This window comes from Mustelus asterias, chromosome 6 (genome assembly GCF_964213995.1).
Source record: "Mustelus asterias chromosome 6, sMusAst1.hap1.1, whole genome shotgun sequence".
Classification (NCBI taxonomy): domain Eukaryota; kingdom Metazoa; phylum Chordata; class Chondrichthyes; order Carcharhiniformes; family Triakidae; genus Mustelus; species Mustelus asterias.
In genome coordinates, this window is record NC_135806.1 from 121852379 (window position 1) to 121871617 (window position 19239).

A 19239-nucleotide genomic window follows, 5' to 3' on the forward strand; every position below is an offset into this window, starting at 1 on the left:
GCTTCACTCTCCAAAGATAAAACCCGCAGTGCCATCCAATTCGATCTTAAATGACGGTAAGGGCAGGAGCTTGATTTTATGCTCCTCCAGCAGCAGGTATGAAGGCAATGGGCCTTGTAAAATCCTGCGTGTAGCTGCCCCACCATCCGCCTACACATTTGCCCGAGCCCAGGCTAACGTTTTATGGAGGCCACAGGAAACGGTGCGCCCATCCTAGGGTAAATTAAGGACCTCCTCCCAGCCCCTCTGATATTTCACCTGTAGTGGGGGTGGCCTATACCAACTGTGAAATCCAGCAGCTGTAACTGTGCAGGTTGCTGTCGGACAAGGGGAATTTGCGCGGGGCACAAACTTAATTTGGGGGCCTCTTGGACGCATCAAGGGCACCCTCCCCACCACCAGATCATTCCCCCATCAAACACTCCTCCCAAGCCTTTTGAACCTGCCCCCACCTCCCTCACTTAGACCCCTGATTCAAGACACACCTGGGCTACTTGACATGGTGGGACTGTCTGCAGTTCCAGCCACGACCATCACAACGGTCTGGTGCAGCTGGGATGTGAGCGCCTCTGGTCAATTCCATCAGACAGGGGTGGAAGTCAACGCTAAGTCACTGCAGGGCAGATAGCGAGGTAGTCGGCGGTAACTGCCCCAACATTTTAGCTGGGAGAGCAGGGACCATGGTGCACCATAAATCTCAGCCCCATTTTTGTCTTCTTTATAACATGATAGAATGTACAGCACAGATACAGGCCATCTGACACAATTGCTCTCTGCCAATGTTGATGCTCCACACAAGTCTTCCTTTTTTTTATTATTTGTGGGACATGGGCGTCGCTGGCAGGGCAGCATTTATTGCCCATCCCTAGTTGCCCGAGGGCAGTTGAGAGTCAACCACATTGCTGTGGCTCTGGAGTCACATGTAGGCCAGACCAGGTAAGGACGGCAGATTTCCCTCCCGAAAGGACATTAGTGAACCAGGTTGGTTTTTCCCGACAATGGTTTCATGGTCACCAGTAGATTCTTAATTCTAGAATTTTTTAATTGAATTCAAATTTCACCATCTGCTGTGGTAGGATTCGAACCCAGGTCCCCAGAACATTAGCTGAGCTTCTAGATTAATAGTCTAGTGATAACACCACAAGGCCATCGCCTCCTCTCACCCTTCTTCACTTAACGCTTTTGGCACAACCTTCGATTCCTTCCTCCCTCACATGTAATCATGTTAGCAGCAATGAGGAACAATTTGAGGTAATAAATTAAGTGTCACAAAACATTAAATAATGCCATTTTGGCCGCTTCTAAAGGCTGTTAATAATAAGGGTGTATAAAATGCCTTGTGACATCACTGGAAAAACAATTGTTATCATTTGGAGAAATACAGACCACTTAAAGAAAAACTGAACAATTTTCAGCTGTGTATGGTAATTATGAGTGCTGCACTGGGGTTATAGTAATTAGGAACATAGGAACAGGAGCAGGTCACTTCCAGCCCCCTCCACAACTCCAGTGTGCCTGTTCTGCCATTCATTGAGATCAAGGCTGTTCTGTGACCTAAATCCATACAAGTGCCTTTGTCTCTTAACCCTTAATAATCTTTGGGGCAAAACAGTGGTTAGCACTGCTGCCTCACAGCACCAGGGACCTGGATTCGATTCTGGCCTTGGGTGACCGCTTGTGTGGAGTTTGCACATTCTCCCCATGTCTGCGTGAGTTTCCTCCGGATACTCTGGTTTCCTCCCACAGTCCAAAGATATGCAGGTTAGGCGGATGGACCATGCTGAATTGCCTCTTCGCGTACAAAGGTGTGCAGGTTAGGTTGATTGGCCATGATAAATTGTCCGTTAGTGTCTGGGGGACTAGGATTGTAAATATAGGGGCTATGGGGAGAGGACCTGGGTGGGATTGTTGTCGGTGCAGGCTCGATGGGCCAAATGGCCTCCTTCGGCACTGTAAATTCTATGATTCTATGAGAAGTTAGGTGGATTAGCCATGGTAAATGCGCAGTGTTATGAGATTAGTGGGGGGGGGGGGGGGGGGGGGGGGGGCGAGTGTGGGCCTGGGTAAGATGCTCTTTCAGAGAGTTAGTGCAGACTTGATGGGCTGAAAGGCCTCCTTCTATACTGTAGGAATTCTATGGTTCTAATAAATCCTATCAATCTCAGATTTGAAATTAACAGTTGGTCTACCATCAATTACCATTTGCAGATGACAGTATTTATGTGAAGAAGTGTTTCTGACTATCATGCCAAAAGCCCTCATTCTGTTTTTCATATTTTAGCAATAGATCCCAACTTGCAGAAAGAATTTATCCACATTTAACCTCTCTGTTCCCCTGTAATCTTGAAATTTTCAATTAAACCTCTTAAACTTTAAAATTCCAGGCAATACAACAATGGCTTGCTATGAGTCTAATCTCTACTCAGAGTGATTAACCATTGGATTCCAGGAGCATTATTGCAGTAAGTCTACTTTGCACTCCTTCCAAAGCCAACTGCCGGAATTTTAACGACACGTCCGCCCCAAGGCTCGCCGAATGGAATTCTCCGTTGGCTTCGGGCGGGATTTTACAAGCCTCGCCCGAGCAAGGTCGTAAAACACCGGCTAATATATCCTTCCCAAGATGTAGTATCCTGAACTGCTCGCAGTACTCCAGCTATGACCCAACCAGGGCTGAAGCATTACTTCCACCCTCTTGTTTTCCAGTCCTCTTGATGCAAGGGCAGTGGTTAGCACAGCTGCCTCACAGCGCCAGGGACCCAGGTTCAATTCCAGCCTCGGGTCACTGTCCGTGTGGAATTTGCACGTTCTCCCCATGTCTGCGTGTGTTTCCTCCGGGTGCTCCGGTTTCCTCCCACAGTCCAAAGATGTGTGGGTTAGGTCGATTGGCCATGTTAAATTGACCCTAGTGTCAGGGAGATTAGCAGGGTAAATATGTGGGGTTACGGGAATAGGACCTGGATGGGATTGCGGTCGGTGCAGACTCGATGGGCCGAATTGCCTCTTTCTGCACTGTCAGGATTCCATGATATAAAGGGCTTTTTGATTGTTTTCCATACCTATTCATGACATATTAAAGATCTGTGCATCTGGATCCATTTGGTCCTGCACTGTTTCTAGCCTTTCCTCATTAAGAAAGTGCCCTGTTAGTGATACATTTAATGCCAGTTGCCTCAATTTTGACAAACAGTCTCCTCATGAAGGACTATATCCAATGCCTTCTGGAAGTCCATCAAGTTCATTAAGTGACATCAATAGACATTTCCCCGTCCACTGCTTTCATCCCCTTTTCAAAAAATTCAGTCTGATTTGCCAGGAATGAATTACCTTTCATTAATCCATGCTGGCTCTCCCCAGCCTGATAGAAGTTTTCAAATGACCACTGCACCTTCGGGTGCTCTAGTTTCCTCCCGCAGTCCGAAAGACGTGCTGGTTAGGTGCATTCGTCATGCTAAAATTCTCCCTCAGTGTGCCCGAAGAAGCGCCAGAGTGAGGCAACTAGGGGATTTTCACAGTAACTTCATTGCAGTGTTAATGTAAGCCTACCAGTGACACTAATAAATAAACTTTAAACTTTAGAGATGTGTAATTTTTGAGTCAAGGCCCTCTTCCTCATCCATCTCTCAGTAAAACATAGCTTATCATCCTTGCCCCTTCACCCCCCCCTCCCCAGCCTTGAATATTGTATTCCCCTCTTGCGGAATTGATTGACTCATGCTGGGACATAGCTTTGTGGCAGTGAGACATCCTCAGGTTTTTTTTTCAGGTACCTAATCCCTGTACTGAATGGTTTGTGAAACACTGGTTAGGTCTCAATTCTGCCCACCTCACTTGAGGAAAGAATGTGAAGTCTGTAGCAAAGGCATAGGAAAGGGTTCTGAGAATGATTCCAGCGACAATGGGCTTCCGTTATGTGGATAGTTTGGACAAGTTGGGGTTCTTCTCCTTAGAAAAGCAAAAAATTGAGACGTGTTTTGATAGAGGTGTTCAAAATTATGAGAGATCTGTGCAGAGAAGACGAGGAGAAACTGTTCCCATTTGTGGGAGCCTCAAGAACCAAAGAGCACAAATTTTAAGGTGATTGATTTTGATTTGATTTATTATTGTCGCAAGTATTTGTATACAGTGAAAAGTATTGTTTCTTGCACGCTGTACAGATAAAGGGGAAGGAAAGGGAAATGGTTGGATTCACTATTGTTGGAAATGGTCATTGCCGGGCACTTGCGTAGCACAAATGTTACTTGCCACTTGTCAGCCCAAGCCTGTACATTGTTCTGGTCTTGCTGCATATGGTCAGGGACTGCTTCAGCATCTAAAGAGTTGCGAATGGTGCGAAACATTGTGCAAGAATTCGTGAACATCCCCAATTCTGACTTTATGATGGCAGGAAGGTCAGTCATCATATCCTTAATTAACCACACCTGCAATTTCTCATCAACCAATGTTAGGCAATCTGGCCCATAATTTTCTTGTTTTCCTCTGTCACTTGTCTTACATAGCAGAGTAAGATTAAGGAACCCGGGTTCGATCCCCGGCTTGGGTCACCGTCTGTGTGGAGTCTGTACATTCTCCCCGTGTCTGCGTGGGTTTCCTTCGGCAGAATGTAATGTTACAGTCATAGCTAGGGTGTAGAGAAAGTTCGACTTAGATCCATTCAAAAGTCTGATGGAGCAGGGAAGAAGCTGTTCTTGAATCGGTTGGTATGTGACCTCAGACTTTTGTATCTTTTTCCCGACAAAAGGTGAAAAAGAGTATGTTCGGGGTGAGTGGAGTCCTTAATTATGTTGGCTGCTTTCCCGAGGCAGTGGGAAATGTAGACAGAGTCAATTCACGCGACAGTGACCTGATGAAAAACTTTCTTTTTACACAGAGAGTGGTTAGGATCTTACACTACTTGGGAATGTGGTGGAGGCAGATAAGGTGGCAGCCAGAATCTTATCACCGTTCACGCTGGTGGGATGCTCCCATCCCATTGCGGTGGATGGAGATTTGGCTGCCTGCCAAATTCTCCGACCTCGTTGCAGCGGGAGGTAAGATCACGCCCTGCGTCTTTCAAAAGGGAACTGGACAACTACCTGAAGGGAAAATGTTAGACTAGAGGGAACGGATGGGGGAGTGGGAATTAACCAAGCTGCTGTTGCAGAGGGCCAGCATGGAACTGATGGCCAAATGGCCTCCTTCCTTGTGCAAGCATTTGGTTATTCTATAGTTCCAAAGGGACCAGTGCAGTGCGAGAGGGTCTGAAGAAGCAGAGGAAGATCGAGAGACTCAAAAAAAGGTGGCAAGGTAGGCTTCTGAAGAATCAAGATCAAGTTGAACCCAGGGAAACGGATTAGGAGATTTTGAAGGGCAATACGGAAAGAGAATGAAACGCAGAACAATAAACCCAAGGGAGGAAGAGCCAAATAGCCCCATAACTGGAGACTTGCAGAGTGAGAAACTGATTTTAAAAATAATTGTAATCAAACATAAAAGGATAATAAAATAAAGGCATTAAAGTCTCTTTAAATTTAGTTCCATGGAAAATTAGTTTTAAGCTAATAGGTTTTCAATTAATTTATCACAATTAACCTATATTCATGAAGGGCTGATATCCTGTATATAGGTTATGATTTATTGTACTGATTCATAATTAATCTAATTTTCTATTGGAGTGCAATGCTCATTTTAACTTTATTAAAGGAGTTATTAAGCAAGTTAATTTGTTTTTGCTGCTAAAAAAAAGTCAATACTCAAAACTTGTACTCATGATAAATGAACCGTGGGTTGTCCATCAGGGTTGAGGTGACAAATGCCCTCAATCGCCCACTGATGCTGGGTATGTGGACTTTCAAGTGACGTTTGATAAAGTGCCATTTAATAGATGTGTTAACAAAAGTGAAGCCCTTGGGACTAAAGGGGCAGTGGCTGCGTGGATATGAAATTAGCTGAGAGGCAGAAAGCAGCGAGTGATGGTGAATAGTTGTTCTTAGAAAGTAGGAATATGCAGCGGTGTCCCATTCATTGACTCCGTCTACACTTCCCGCTGCCTTGGAAAAGCAGCCAGCATAATCAAGGACCCCACGCATCCCTGGACATAGGGCCCGATTTTATCAAAAATGACAGTCAAAAATTTGGGAAAATATTTCAAAATATATATCCCCCCATCCATGTTTTGAAATATTTTCCCAAATTTTTGACTGCCAGGTTTTTAGTTCCTGCAATTATAATTTTGACATTATCTTCCAAAGGAAATTCCTCTAATTCTGTTCAGATGAAAACAAGATTTAGTAATCTCCTTGAATCTTATTTCCAACCAAGTTCCACCACAGGGACAATTCTTCCAAGTTCACCGCAGGACTCTGAACATTTGAGCATCAGCAATCCAGTTACAGATCACAAATGTATTATATAGGTCACTAATTACTCACTAGGACACTGTAGTTTAATTACCTTTCTCATAGATAATTAGGCAGCACAAAGAAGATGCTGCATTATTTGCAGTTTGCAAGTCCATCCTCCCCCCCTCTCTGCTGTTTTTCCTTTCGCGCCCGGGCGTGCTGCTTCAGATTTTTTTCAAACTGCGCATGCGCAGTTCAGAGCTCCAATCGGTCCGGCAGCGCTAAGCCCCGCTCACAGCGCGGTTCGGACTGGAGCCGGCAAAACACGTATGGGCGCGCTGGAAAGAGGATTCCAGGCTCGGATCTATTTGATGCCCAGATTCGGCACTTAGACTCAAAATGGTAAAATCAGGCCCATACTCTCTTCCACCTTCCTCCATTGGGAGAAAGATACAAAAGTCTGAGATCACATACCAACCAAGTCAAGAACAGCTTCTTCCCTGCTGCCATCAGACTTTTGAAGGACCTACCTTGTATTAAGGGCGACCTGACAGAGGTCTACAAAATTATGAGAGGCATAGACAGGGTGGATAGTCAGAGGCTTTTTCCCAGGGTGCAAGTATCAATTGCAAGTGGCACAGGTTCAAGGTGAAAGGGTGAAAGTTTAAGAGAGATGTGTGGGGGATGTTTTTCATGCAGAGAGTGTGGGTGCCTGGAATGCGCTGCCAGAGGAGGTGGTGGAGGCAGGCACATTAGCAACATTTAAGAGGCATTTGGATGGGTACATGAATAGGGAGGGAATAGAGGGATACGGTCCGAGTAAGGGTAGAAGGTTTATTCTTTAATTTGATTTGATTTGATTTATTAATGTCACATGTATTAACATACAGTGAAAAGTATTGTTTCTTGCGTTCTATACAGACAAAACATACCATTCATAGAGAAGGAAATGAGAGAGTGCAGAATGTACTGTTACAATCATAGCTAGGGTGTAGAGAAAGATCAACTTAATGCAAGGTAAATTACAGCAGCAGGGAAGAAGCTGTTCTTGCGTCGGTTGGTACGTGACCTCAGACTTTTGTATCTTTTTCCTGAAGGAAGAAGGTGGAAGAGAGAATGTCCAGGGTGCGTGGGGTCCTTAATTATGCTGGCTGCTTTGCCGAAGCAGTGGAAAGTGTGGATAGAGTCAATGGATGGGAGGCTGGTTTGCGTGATGGATTGGGCTACAAAGGGCATCATGATTGGTACAGGCTTGGAGGGCCGAAGGGCTTGTTCCTGTGTTGCACTTTTCTTTGTTCTGATCTTTCTCTACACCTTTGCTATGACTGTAACACTATATTCTGCACCCTCTCCTTTCCTTCTCCCCTATGCACTCTATGAACGGTATGTTTTGTCTGTATAGTGCGCAAGAAAACATACTTTTCACCATATCCCAATACATGTGACAATAATAAATCAAATCAAAATCAGATTATGGGTCAGTATTTGGACCACTACTGTTCTGATACATCATAATGACGTGGACTTGAGTAAACAGGGAATAATTTCAAAGTTTGAAGATAATACAGAATTTGGAAATGTAGCAAGCAATATAAAGGATAATAACAGACTTGAGAAGAATATAGGTAGACTGGTGAAATGGGCAGAGGTGTGGCTGATGAAACTTAATGCTGGAAGTGTGGAGTGATGTACTTTGTTGGGAAGACTGAGGTGAGGCAATATGAACAAGATGGTACAATTTTAAATTGGATGAAGGAGCACAGAGCCCTTGGGGGTGTATGTACACATGTCTCTGAGGATGGTGCGACAAGTCCAAAAGTCTGTTAAACAGCACAGGTTGGGATACTTGGCTTCATACATAGATGCTTACTGGACAAAAGCATGGAATTGATGATAGACCTTCAAAAGACACTGGTTCTGTTACTCTCTTTCCCCCTACTTCATCCCCCTTTCCTTCCCTTTTCTCCCCCCGCTTCCCCTTTTCTACATTCTTCCTCTGTCCCACTTTTCCCCACCTCCCCCAACATCTTCACCTGTCACAGTTTACAGCTTCTCTGCCGTTTGGCCATTCACGCTCTTTATTCTCTCTGTGGACTACCATTAGCAGTCTTCTCCTCTGGTATCTATGGCCATGACTCATCTTTTATTCCCTCCCCCTGCAGTATAAATATCTCCCACTTTCTATGCCTTTGAGCTTTGACAAAGGATCATCTGGACTCGAAACGTCAGCTCTTTTCTCTCCTTACAGATGATGCCAGATCTGCTGAGATTTTTCAGCATTTCCTCTTTTGGTTTCTGGTTCTGCCTCAGCTTGACCACTGTGTCCAATTCTGGGCACTACACACTTTAGGAAGGATGTCAAGACCGAGAAGAGTGTGCAGAGGCAATTTATGAGACTGATACCAGAGATGATGAGACTTTTTATAAAGTTTATTTATTAGTGTGACAAGTTGGCTTACATTAACACTGCAATGAAGTTACTATGAAAATCCCCGAGTCGCCACACTCTGGCACGTGTTCGGGTACACTGAGGGAGAATTTAGCATGGCCAGTGTACCTAATCAGCATGTCTTTTGGATGTGGGAGGAAACCGGAGCACCCGGAGGAAACCCACGCAGACACAGGGGGGAATGTGCAAACTCCACACAGACAGTGACCCAAGCCGGGAATCGAACCCGGGTGTCTGGCACTGTGAGACAGTTTGCCACCGTGCCGCCCAAAGTGACTTCAGCTCTGTGGAGAGATTGGAGAAGTTGGGGTCGTTTTCCTTATAGCAGAGAAGTGGCGTTCAAACTCTTGATGGGGTTTTGGTAAGATTCAGTCAGGAGAATCTGTTTCTAGTGGCAACCAGAAGGACACAGATTTATAACAATTGGGAAGGGAACTAGATGTGAGATAAGATGCTTTTTTAAAAAAAGGCATTTAGTCGTTTTGATCTTTAATTTGCTGCCTGAAAAGGTAGGTGGAAGCAAATTCGATGGAAACTTTCCAAGGGCAATCGGATAAATATTTCAAGAGGAAAGGTTTACAGGATTTTGGGTAAAAAGCAGAAAAATGAGAATAACTGGTCAGCTCCAAAAAGAATTGATGTAAACACACTGGACTGAATGATTTCCTCCTGTGCTGCCTTACTGTTGAATGATATTTCAAATAATTAATGACAGCGTTGATTTTCCTCCTTCCTTCTGGGAGCTAAATGAGAGTAAACACAATGAGGGAAAGCAGAAAATTACCCCAAGATGTGTTCAATTTGCTGTGCCCATGTCTGGGTGCATTGGGTCACCTGGTTGTGCTGCAAACAGCAAGGAACAGGAACAGGCCATTCAACATCTTGAGCCTGTTCCACCATTCAAGAACAAAGAACAAAGAACAGTAGAGCACAAGAACAGGCCCTTCGGCCCTCCAAGCCTGCGCCGATCATTCATTGAGATCATGGCCACTTCTTAACGCTTTTCACTCATCTTGCTTCGATGCCGTCTAATACTCTTTAGCTCAATCTAAAAATCTACCAATCTCATACAAACAAATTAATTAGGAGCAGAAGTAGGCCTCTTGGCTCCTTGAGCCTGCTCCGCCATTCAATAAAATCGTGGCTTATCTGATAGTCACCTCAACCACATTCCTGATTACCCCTATTAACCTTTCACCTCCTTATTAATTAAGAATCTGTGTAGCTGTGCCTTAAAAATATTCAAAGACTGCTTCCGCTGCCTTTTGAGGAAGAGAGTTCCAGAGATTCACGACCTACTGAGAAAAAATAATTCTCCTCATCTCCGTCTTAAATAAGTGACAACTTATTTTTGAATAGTCACCCCAAGTTCTAGATTCTGCAACAAGAGAAAACATCCTCTCCACATGTACCCTGTCAACACCCCCTCAAGATCTTAAAGGTTTCTATCAAGTCACCTTTCACTCTTCTAAACTCAACCTAACGTCTCCAACCGTTCCTCATCCCATCTTTGAAATTTTCGATTCACCCACAGCCCCAATCCCAACAGCATTTAAAGAGAGAGCATTCCTGATTTCATCCAGTTTTTGTATGAAGTTATCACTCCTGAAGGGCGTCACTTTAATTTTACAATGATGCTCCCTTGTTCTAATGGAGATCTTCAAGGTGATAGGGTAAGTACAAAGAAACTATTTCTTCGGGTGCCGAAGATCAGATCATCTGTTAACCTTCTGTACTCAAGTTCAAGCTTATTCTACGCAACTGGTACTCACCATTTAACCCCTTTAGCCTCAGTATCATTCTAGTGAATCTGCAATACACTACCCTCCAAAGCCAGCATATATATTTCCTGAAGTCCGAGGCCCAGTTCATGCATACCCATTCGAATGTCCTGTTTGTTCCAATAACAAATTTTGGCTGGAATTCTCCAAAGTCAGACGTCCTGCCACCACTGCCAGTGAGAACGGAGAATTTGGCGCTCAGCCAGAACTTAATTCGTTGCAGCGGGATCGGAGAATCCCAGCTGCAGACGAGGTTGGAGAATTCCAGACCGTAGTTGCTTTTTAGAGGGTAAGAGGATACCAAACGTAATATCACAAGAAAACAATATCTTGTTCGAATCACACTGCTGTTTGTGGGATCTTGCTGTGCACACATTGGCTTCCACAATTCCTACATTACGACAGTAATTACACTTCATTGGCTGTAAAGTCATAGAATCATAACAGTGCAGAAGAAGGTAATTCAGCCCATCAAGTCTGCACTGACTCTCCAATGGAGCATTGTACCCAGGCCCTATCCTCGTAACCCCACATATTTACCCTGCTAATTCCCCTAACCTATACATCTTGGGATACTGAGGGAGAATTTAGCATGGCCAATCCACCTAACCTGCATGTCTTTGGGCTGTGGGAGGAAACCGGAGCACCCGGAGGAAACCCACGCAGACACGGGGAGAATGTGCAAAATCCACACAGGCAGTCACCCAAGGCCAGAATCGAATCCGGGTCCCTGGCGCTGTGAGGCAGCAGTGCTAACCACTGTTCTGCCCTAAAGATTATTAAGGGTTAAGAGACAAAGGCACTTGTATGGATTTAGGTCACAGAACAGCCTTGATCTCAATGAATGGCAAAACAGGCACACTGGAGTTGTGGAGGGGGCTGGAAGTGACCTGCTCCTGTTCCTATGTTCCTAATTGTACTATAACCCCAGTGCAGCACTCATAATTACCATACATAGCTGAAAATTGTTCAGTTTTTCTTTAAGGTGGAATGGATTTCTCCAAATGATAACAATTGTTTTTCCAGTGATGTCACAAGGCATTTTATACACCCTTATTATTAACAGCCTTTAGAAGTGGCTGGAATTGAACCCGGGTCCCTGGCACTGTGAGGCAACAGTACTAACCACTGTGCCACTGTGCTCACTATTCAGGGATATCCCAAGATTGTGAAATACACTGTAAATATGCAAGCTTACCTTTCTTTTTGCCTTTCTAAATGAGTTTCTACTTTATTCAATTTATGTTCTGCCCACTAGCTTACCCACTACTGATGCTGGGTGACCCCTTCTACAGTTACCTAATTTATCCCTTTCATCGAATCATAGAATCCTACAGTGCAGAAGGAGGCCATTCCACCCATCAAGTCTGCACCGACCACAATCCCACCCAGGCCCTATCCCCATAACCCGATGCATTTACCCTAGCTAGTCCCCCTGACGCTAAGGGACAATTTACCATGGCCAATGAACCTACCCGCACATCTTTGGGAGTGTGGGAGGAAACCGGAGCACCCTGAGGAAACCCACGCAGACACAGGGGGGAATGTGCAAACTCCACACAGACAGTGGCCCAAGCCGAGAATCGAACCCGGGTCCCTGGCACTGTGAGGCAGCAGCGTGAAGCACTGTGCCACCGTGACACCCCTTTTCTCCCACTGAACAGAGATGTTACGCTGCCCACACCACCTCTGTCCCCCCCCACCCCCCCCAACCCCCGTCTCTCAAACAACTTCCATGTCCAAGGATGATCTAAAGTGCTAGATGTGATTCTTCAATGAAAGACTGTCATTCCTTCACTCTGGGCTATATTTAACCTAGGTGCCCAAACTACAAAGCTTTATTCTAATAAAATAATAGCTCACTTCTTCCTGAATATGCAAAGCTACAACGATTAAATCCATCAGTGTCATCATTTCTTCAGCTTCACTTCATTTGCGGAGGGGGGAAGAAGCATCTGATAGTATTTTGTCAGCTAAGATAATTATCAAGTTCATGAGCAATTCTGCAGATCTATCAAGAAACCTCAGTCTGAGCCTGCTGCAAGGTGCGTGACATTTCACTTTTCAGGCAGATTAGGGCGGCATGGTGGCACAGTGGTTAGCACTGCTGCCTCACAGTGCCAGGGACCCGAGTTCAATTCCGGCCTCGGGTCACTGTCTCCCCTTGTCTGCGTGGGTTTTCTCCGGGTGCTCCAGTTTCCTCCAACAGTTCAAGATGTTAGGTTGATTGGCCATGCTAAATTGCCCCGTGGTGTCAGGGGGATTAGCAGAGTAAATACGCGTACGGGAATCGGGCCTGTGTGGGATGGTGGTCAGTGCTGACTCCTTCCGCACTGTAGGGATTCTGTGGATTAAATTCTGGGTACCTGCCTGTGCAATAGGTGCAAATGTATCACTGAAACCCCACAGTGCAGGAGGAGGCCATTCAGCCCGTCGAGTCTGCACTGACTCTGTCTGTGGTCTCTGTCTGTACCCCAGCCGAGGCTCGAAGAAACCGGGAGAGAAAATGGAAATAACCGTGTAACAAGGAAGTTCCATATTTTAAAGAGCTTGATTAAATAACTTCAGACGCAAATACTTGTCGGTGCTTGCGGAGATTGAGGTCCTTCATTCCAGTGCAGCTGCATAGGTTGTGGCTGACAATAGTTAACTGGAGAGCAACAAGCGCTGTCACAGAGAAACCAATTATCTTCCTTCATTGATCTCAACGTGAACTGAAGTTTCCATCGGTGAAAGCCAGAGGCTGTATCTAATGATGAGACACGTTGCGTGTACTCTGAGCATGCTACGAGGGCAAACGTCTTATAAATCATGCAGCAGCCAAACTATGAGCTGCCACCTCCCTGTAATACATAGTGTACAGGTGTCTCATTTGTGGGACATGTGAAAAAGAAAGCTCCGTATGTTTGCTGAGTTTGAATGCCTTGTCACACCATCGACTGGGGAATGGAAAACATACAGTCTGGCAATTTGAACTAGATTTTGCATGCATATTGACCGACAGCGAGGCAGAGTTTAGACATGTTTGTCATGTATAGTTTGAGATAGGGAAGCATCTATGTGTTTTGGATTTATCAAAAGGACGTCAAATCTTTGCTGAAAGAATTAAATTGTTTGAAGGCTAAAGGGCTCTTGCTGAGCACTAACTGTTCTTATGTCCGTTTAAATACTCGGGAATGGAACATTTACTGCCTCTTGTATTTAAGTTTAAAGTTTATTTATTAGTGTCACAAGTAGGCTTACATTACCACTGCAATGAAAGAAACACTGCAATGAAAGAAAGGAAACTAGAACTAGAGGGCACAGCCTCAAAATAAAGGGGGGTCAGTTTAGGACAGAGTTGAGGAGGAACTTCTTCTCTCAGAGGGTGGTGAATCTCTGGAATTCTCTGCCCACTGAAGTGGTGGAGGCTACCTCGTTGAATATGTTTAAATCACGGATAGATAGATTCCTGATTGGTAAGGGAATTAGGGGTTATGGGGATCAGGCGGGTAAGTGGAACTGATCCACTTCAGGTCAGCCATGATCTTACTGAATGGCGGGGCAGGCTCGAGGGGCTAGATGGCCTACTCCTGCTCCTATTTCTTATGTTCTTAATGAAGTTACTGTGAAAATCCCCTAGTCGCCACACTCCGGCGCCTGTTCGGGTACACTGAGGGAGAATTTAGCATGGCCGATGCACCCAACCAGCACGTCTTTTGCACTGTGGGAGGAAACCGGAGCACCCAGAGGAAATCCACGCAGACACGGGGAGAACATGCATACTCCGCACAGACAGTGACCCAAGCCGGGAATCGAACCTGGGTCCCTGTGAGGCAGCAGTGCTAATCACTGTGCCGTCGTGCACTCTCGGAGCCTCAAGCTCTCACAGAGGTCAGGTACAGTTCAGATTTCAGGAACAGATTCATTCAGCTTCCCCCAGCTGTGTCCTATATGACCCCAAAGTCAAACGGACCACGTGAGACTGGCAGTTTGGGATCTAACTATGATTGGACTGACACTGGATATTCTCCACTGGATTGAATCAAACTCTCGTCATTGGTAAAGAGAGATTTCTAGTCAATATTAGTTTGGGTAGTAAACAAAAACTATGATTAACTCCCTGTACCGCACAATTCTCGTACATAGTGTGACGATACTGTGCCTTTAAGAAATGTATTTTTATCATGTTTTTTGTAAGGGGTATGTTTAGAATTCAACTCCATTTATACTGTGCCAATTTGTCTGCACCAGGCAGTTCACATGCTGAGAATGCAGACTAATAATTGATCTTAGCTAATGGGCTGTTTGTTTCAATCTGAGTAAATGTATTTGTGCTTATTTTTGTTGTTTTCCCCTGGGTTTTCAGAGTAGGGTTTGATTAGGTTGATTGACAAGGGACAGAGTCATGTGCTAATGGGAAGAATTGGGTTTACAGGAAAAAAAGGTTAGTTTCTGCTTGGTTCTGAAAGAAGCAAGAGGTCTCTCTCTCTCTCTACTGCCTGCTGTTTGGGAGCTGTGAGAAGACAGGTATCTCTCTGACTCTCTCTCTCCTGAGGTGTTCAAGGGCACTAGGACTGTTAACAAGTAAGTAAAAGTTAAGATAATTCATTTGTTATAGTTAAACTGTATTGTTAAATAGAGGTCGTTTTAATAAAAGCTTCCTGGTGTGTCAATGGAATCACAACTGGATTGAAACATCTTATCCGCACACCAATGTCAAAATAAAACAAAACTGTTGGGGTCTAGTCAGGCTTCATAACATACCTTGGGGTTTCTGCTGAGGTACCCTAACAGTTGCTGGACATATACTAAACGGGGAGATGGTGATGAAGTGGTAATGTCACTGGACTAGTAATCCAGAGGCCTGGGCTAATGCTCTGGGGACATGGGTTCAAATCCCGGCATGGCAGCTGGCGGAATTTAAATTCAATCAATAAAGAAAATCTGATTTGAAAGTTAGTCTCAACGACAGTGCCTGTGCTATCATCAATTGTGGTAAAAAAAAAACCTCATCTGATTCTCTTGTGTCCTTTAGGGAAGGAAATCTGTCACCCTTACCTGGTCTGGCCTACATGTGACTCCATTTACTGCCCCCTGAAATGGTCCAGTAAGTAAGCCACCTAATTCCACAGCAATTAGGGATGTGCGTCAAATGCTGGTCCTGCCAACATTGCCCACATCCCATGACAGAATTTTTTTTTAAATTGGCATCCTGTTCCTAAAGACTGACACAAAAAAATCTCCCGCTGACAAATCACCAAAAGACAATCCAGTGCAATTGTTTTGCCACAAAACAAAGCACCTGTACGTACCTGAAGAATGTTCGCGGCAATTCTGTGAACAAGAATTCCCAACAAGCACTGTTAACATAAGCTTAAACCTTGACTCAGAAAAATCCATCACCGGGGGGGGGGAGGGGGGGGGAGGTGTGATGGTATTAACAATTGTTTAAAAACTGAAGAACAGTTATCCTGTGCAGACACAATCTGTCAAACAAACAAAGAGTTGTGGTTGAATAATTTCTCCTTTAAAACTGTAGTCAGCAGATAATCACTTGCCCGTCAAGGTCACCAGGCAACAGATAGATAGAAACCTCTGTGAATTCAGGGTGATTTAGAAGCAGGAATGATGAATGAGGATGAAAAAGATATCCAACAATCCCTTTATTGAAAAGGATTCACCCACTTTCACCCTGCTCCTTCCCAGCAGGCATTGCTGGAAAGGCCTCATTTAGATTTTGCATCCAGGCTGAGGCCAGACCGCATTTATTTCCCATCTTTAGTTGCCCTTCGAAGCAACTGGTGAGAAGAAGTTTAAAGTTTGTTTGAGCACATGCCCAGAGCTGCAATGTGCTGGTGCATTGATGGGAAAAGACAAGGGTCTGTCTGTGGGCGTTCTATGATAAATTCAGAGTCTGTCATGCTGTCAGGAAGACACAGCCACTGGAGGGAAAATACTTATAGACAGGCAGCAAGAAAATAATCCAGAAAGTGAGTCAATATTAACCTCACTTGGGTACTTATTAGTGTCAACAAGAAAGAAAGGCTTGCATTTCTCAAGCACCTTTATGGCTCTCATTGGGCAGTAGGGCTTTCAGATGGATTTTGTTGGCATTTCTATCCATGTAAACCTGGCACAGAATGTGTGACTTATAATTTGGAAGCATCAAAGGTTTAGGATAATTAATCACAATTTTTTATCATACGCAGTGTTAATTTGGGAGGCCAAGTAATGGCTCCATTCCAACATGCTCCCAGCTTAATTTGTCAAAAGGCAGCAACTCTGACAGTGGCTCACAAGAACCTCCACCTGCTCTTTCAATAAACCTGAAGGGATCACTAGCTAAAACACTGGTCGGGATGGATAGAACAACTTTAAACCCATTTCCGTCGTATGTTTCCAGCAGTATGTGCAGGTGACCAACAAAGCAATGGACACTGCTGCAGCAGTGGCAGTGAAGGCTACAAATGAACCCCAGGATAACTAAATTGGCTGTTTTAATACAAAAAAATACATTCTGATATTACCAGGTGCCTGCATTTGGGTGACACAATGGGTGGGACTTTCCAGCCATTCACGTCAGCGGGAATTCTCCGAGAGCCAAATTCACCACCCTCGCTTGCAGCGGCAACAGGGCGAGAATAACCAGGAAATTCCAGCCAATATTTCATACGCCTCAAAACAGTCATTGGCCAAATGTTATGGCCGTTCATGCTGGCGGGATTTTCCCATCCCGCCGCAGTGGACGGAGATTTGGCTGGACGCCAAATTCCCCGACCTCGCTGCAGTGGGAGCGCGGCATGAACGGCCGGTAAGATAAGCACCCATTAACTCTGCCAGGTTTAAAAGATTTTGTCACCGATTCCCCTTGCGAGTCACCTCAAAGCAATGACTTTATAAATGACAGAAAGCAAAGGCTACTCAGAACGCATCTAAAACACATGAAGCCTTATCTGCATAACAGATGCTCCACATACAATGTGGTGCTAAAACACAAAACTGACCAAGCACGTTAATTGTATGGTGCCCTTTTAATCGAGTTCATCTATAAAGACTATTTATTGGAAAATTATTCTTGGCCAGCTGAAAATTGCCGAAGAATCACAGCCACGCAAAAAAGGTTCCATTTCAGAGCTGCCCGAGAGGTCAAGGATATAATTTGATCAAAAGAATCAGATGATAAACGTAAGCTAAGCTGCATCTCATTTGTGAGTGATAATGTACAGTGCAGTTGATTGGTTAAATATACTTTGTTTTCACTGCGGGGTTTTATTTTGCAGACCCTGAAGGGTTAATAATTGCAATTTACATTTATCGAGTTAATAATGTGGGGAATAGTTAGTCATAATTATGCCAAGTTTCGCACCTCTTACATGGATCCAGGCACCCTGCTGTCTTGCCCTGAGGATGTGCCGTTTGACATATTGTCAAGCGACTGTGAACTTTACATATTTGAAAGTCAAAACCAGAGGCATGTGAACACCACCTCCGCTGATCTGCCCTTTCGGTCTTCCTCCTTTGGAAGCGCTTTCAGAAACCTTTCCAAACATTCTTGTGACAATCAATAGCTCCCTCTCTGATTAAAGATTGTGAAACTAAGGCCCTTATTAACTTTAGTAATGGGCCTACCAACAGCCTTTTCTTTCGGTTCATTGTCCTCTACCCCAGGTTGTCTCTCCCTCTATCTTGGAACAAATTAATTCTACTGGGATACAGAATGGCTATTCCTGGTATGGGAGTCTTATGTGTGTTGACAAGCAATTTAATATTCAGTGGGGAGGGGTGTGGCGGGGGGTGGGGGGGGGGGGGGTGATGGGGGGGAACAGATGAGAAGAAACGTTTTTATGCAGTGAGTTGCTTGATCTGGATTTCACTGTCTGAAAGTTGGCTCGAAGGAGATTCAATAACTTTCAAAAGGTAATTGGAAAAATATTGCAGGGCTATAAGGGAAGGACGGGTCACTGAGACGAATTAGAAAGCATTTTCAAAGAGCTGGTACACACCAAATGGGTTGAATGGCCTCTATGCTGCACCTGTCTATAATAATAATCAGTGTACTCTGGCTGATAGTTTTCTCCTCTCCAGTACAAGGTTACTGGAGAATATTCAGCATATTCCCAAATTTGGTCAGATGAGTCACAATATTTTCATAGATTCCCTGCAGTGCAGAAGGAGGCCATTCAGCCCATTGGGTCCGCACCAACCCCAATCCCCCACCAAGGCCCTATTCCCCTAACCCCACATACTTACCCTGCTAATCCCCTGACACTAGGGTCAATTTAGCCTGGCCAATCCACCTAACCCGTGCACATCTTTGGAGTGTGGGAGGAAACCGGAGCACCCGGAGGAAACCCACACAGACACGGGGAGAACGTGCAAACTCCACACGGACAGTGACCCGAGGCTGGAATCGAACCCGGGTCGCTGGCGCTGTGAGGCGGCAGTGCTAACCACTGTGCCACCGTGCAGTCCAGTCTTGTGCATTCCCGAGATCCAAATGCGTCCCAGGATTCACCCAAATTAATTATAACACAACCCCTCTTTTCTTTAGCTGAGACTGACTTAATGTTTATTCCATCTGGCAGTATCCCTCTCTGTATAACTCAGCACTTAACCACTGCCACAGGAATTGGTGCCTGGATTTCAGATGAAAGTATCAGGGCAGATTTCTCAAAGGGAGTGTGAATGGAGTTCACTAGAGCATTGC

The 19239-nt window shown here is 44.8% G+C and overlaps 1 protein-coding gene across 2 annotated transcripts in view; it reads right to left on the reverse strand.

Moving 5' to 3' along the window:
• The window catches only part of tenm3 (teneurin transmembrane protein 3), a 593227-nt gene that overhangs the window by 256023 nt on the left and 317965 nt on the right, over window positions 1–19239 (reverse strand). The window lies entirely within an intron of this gene.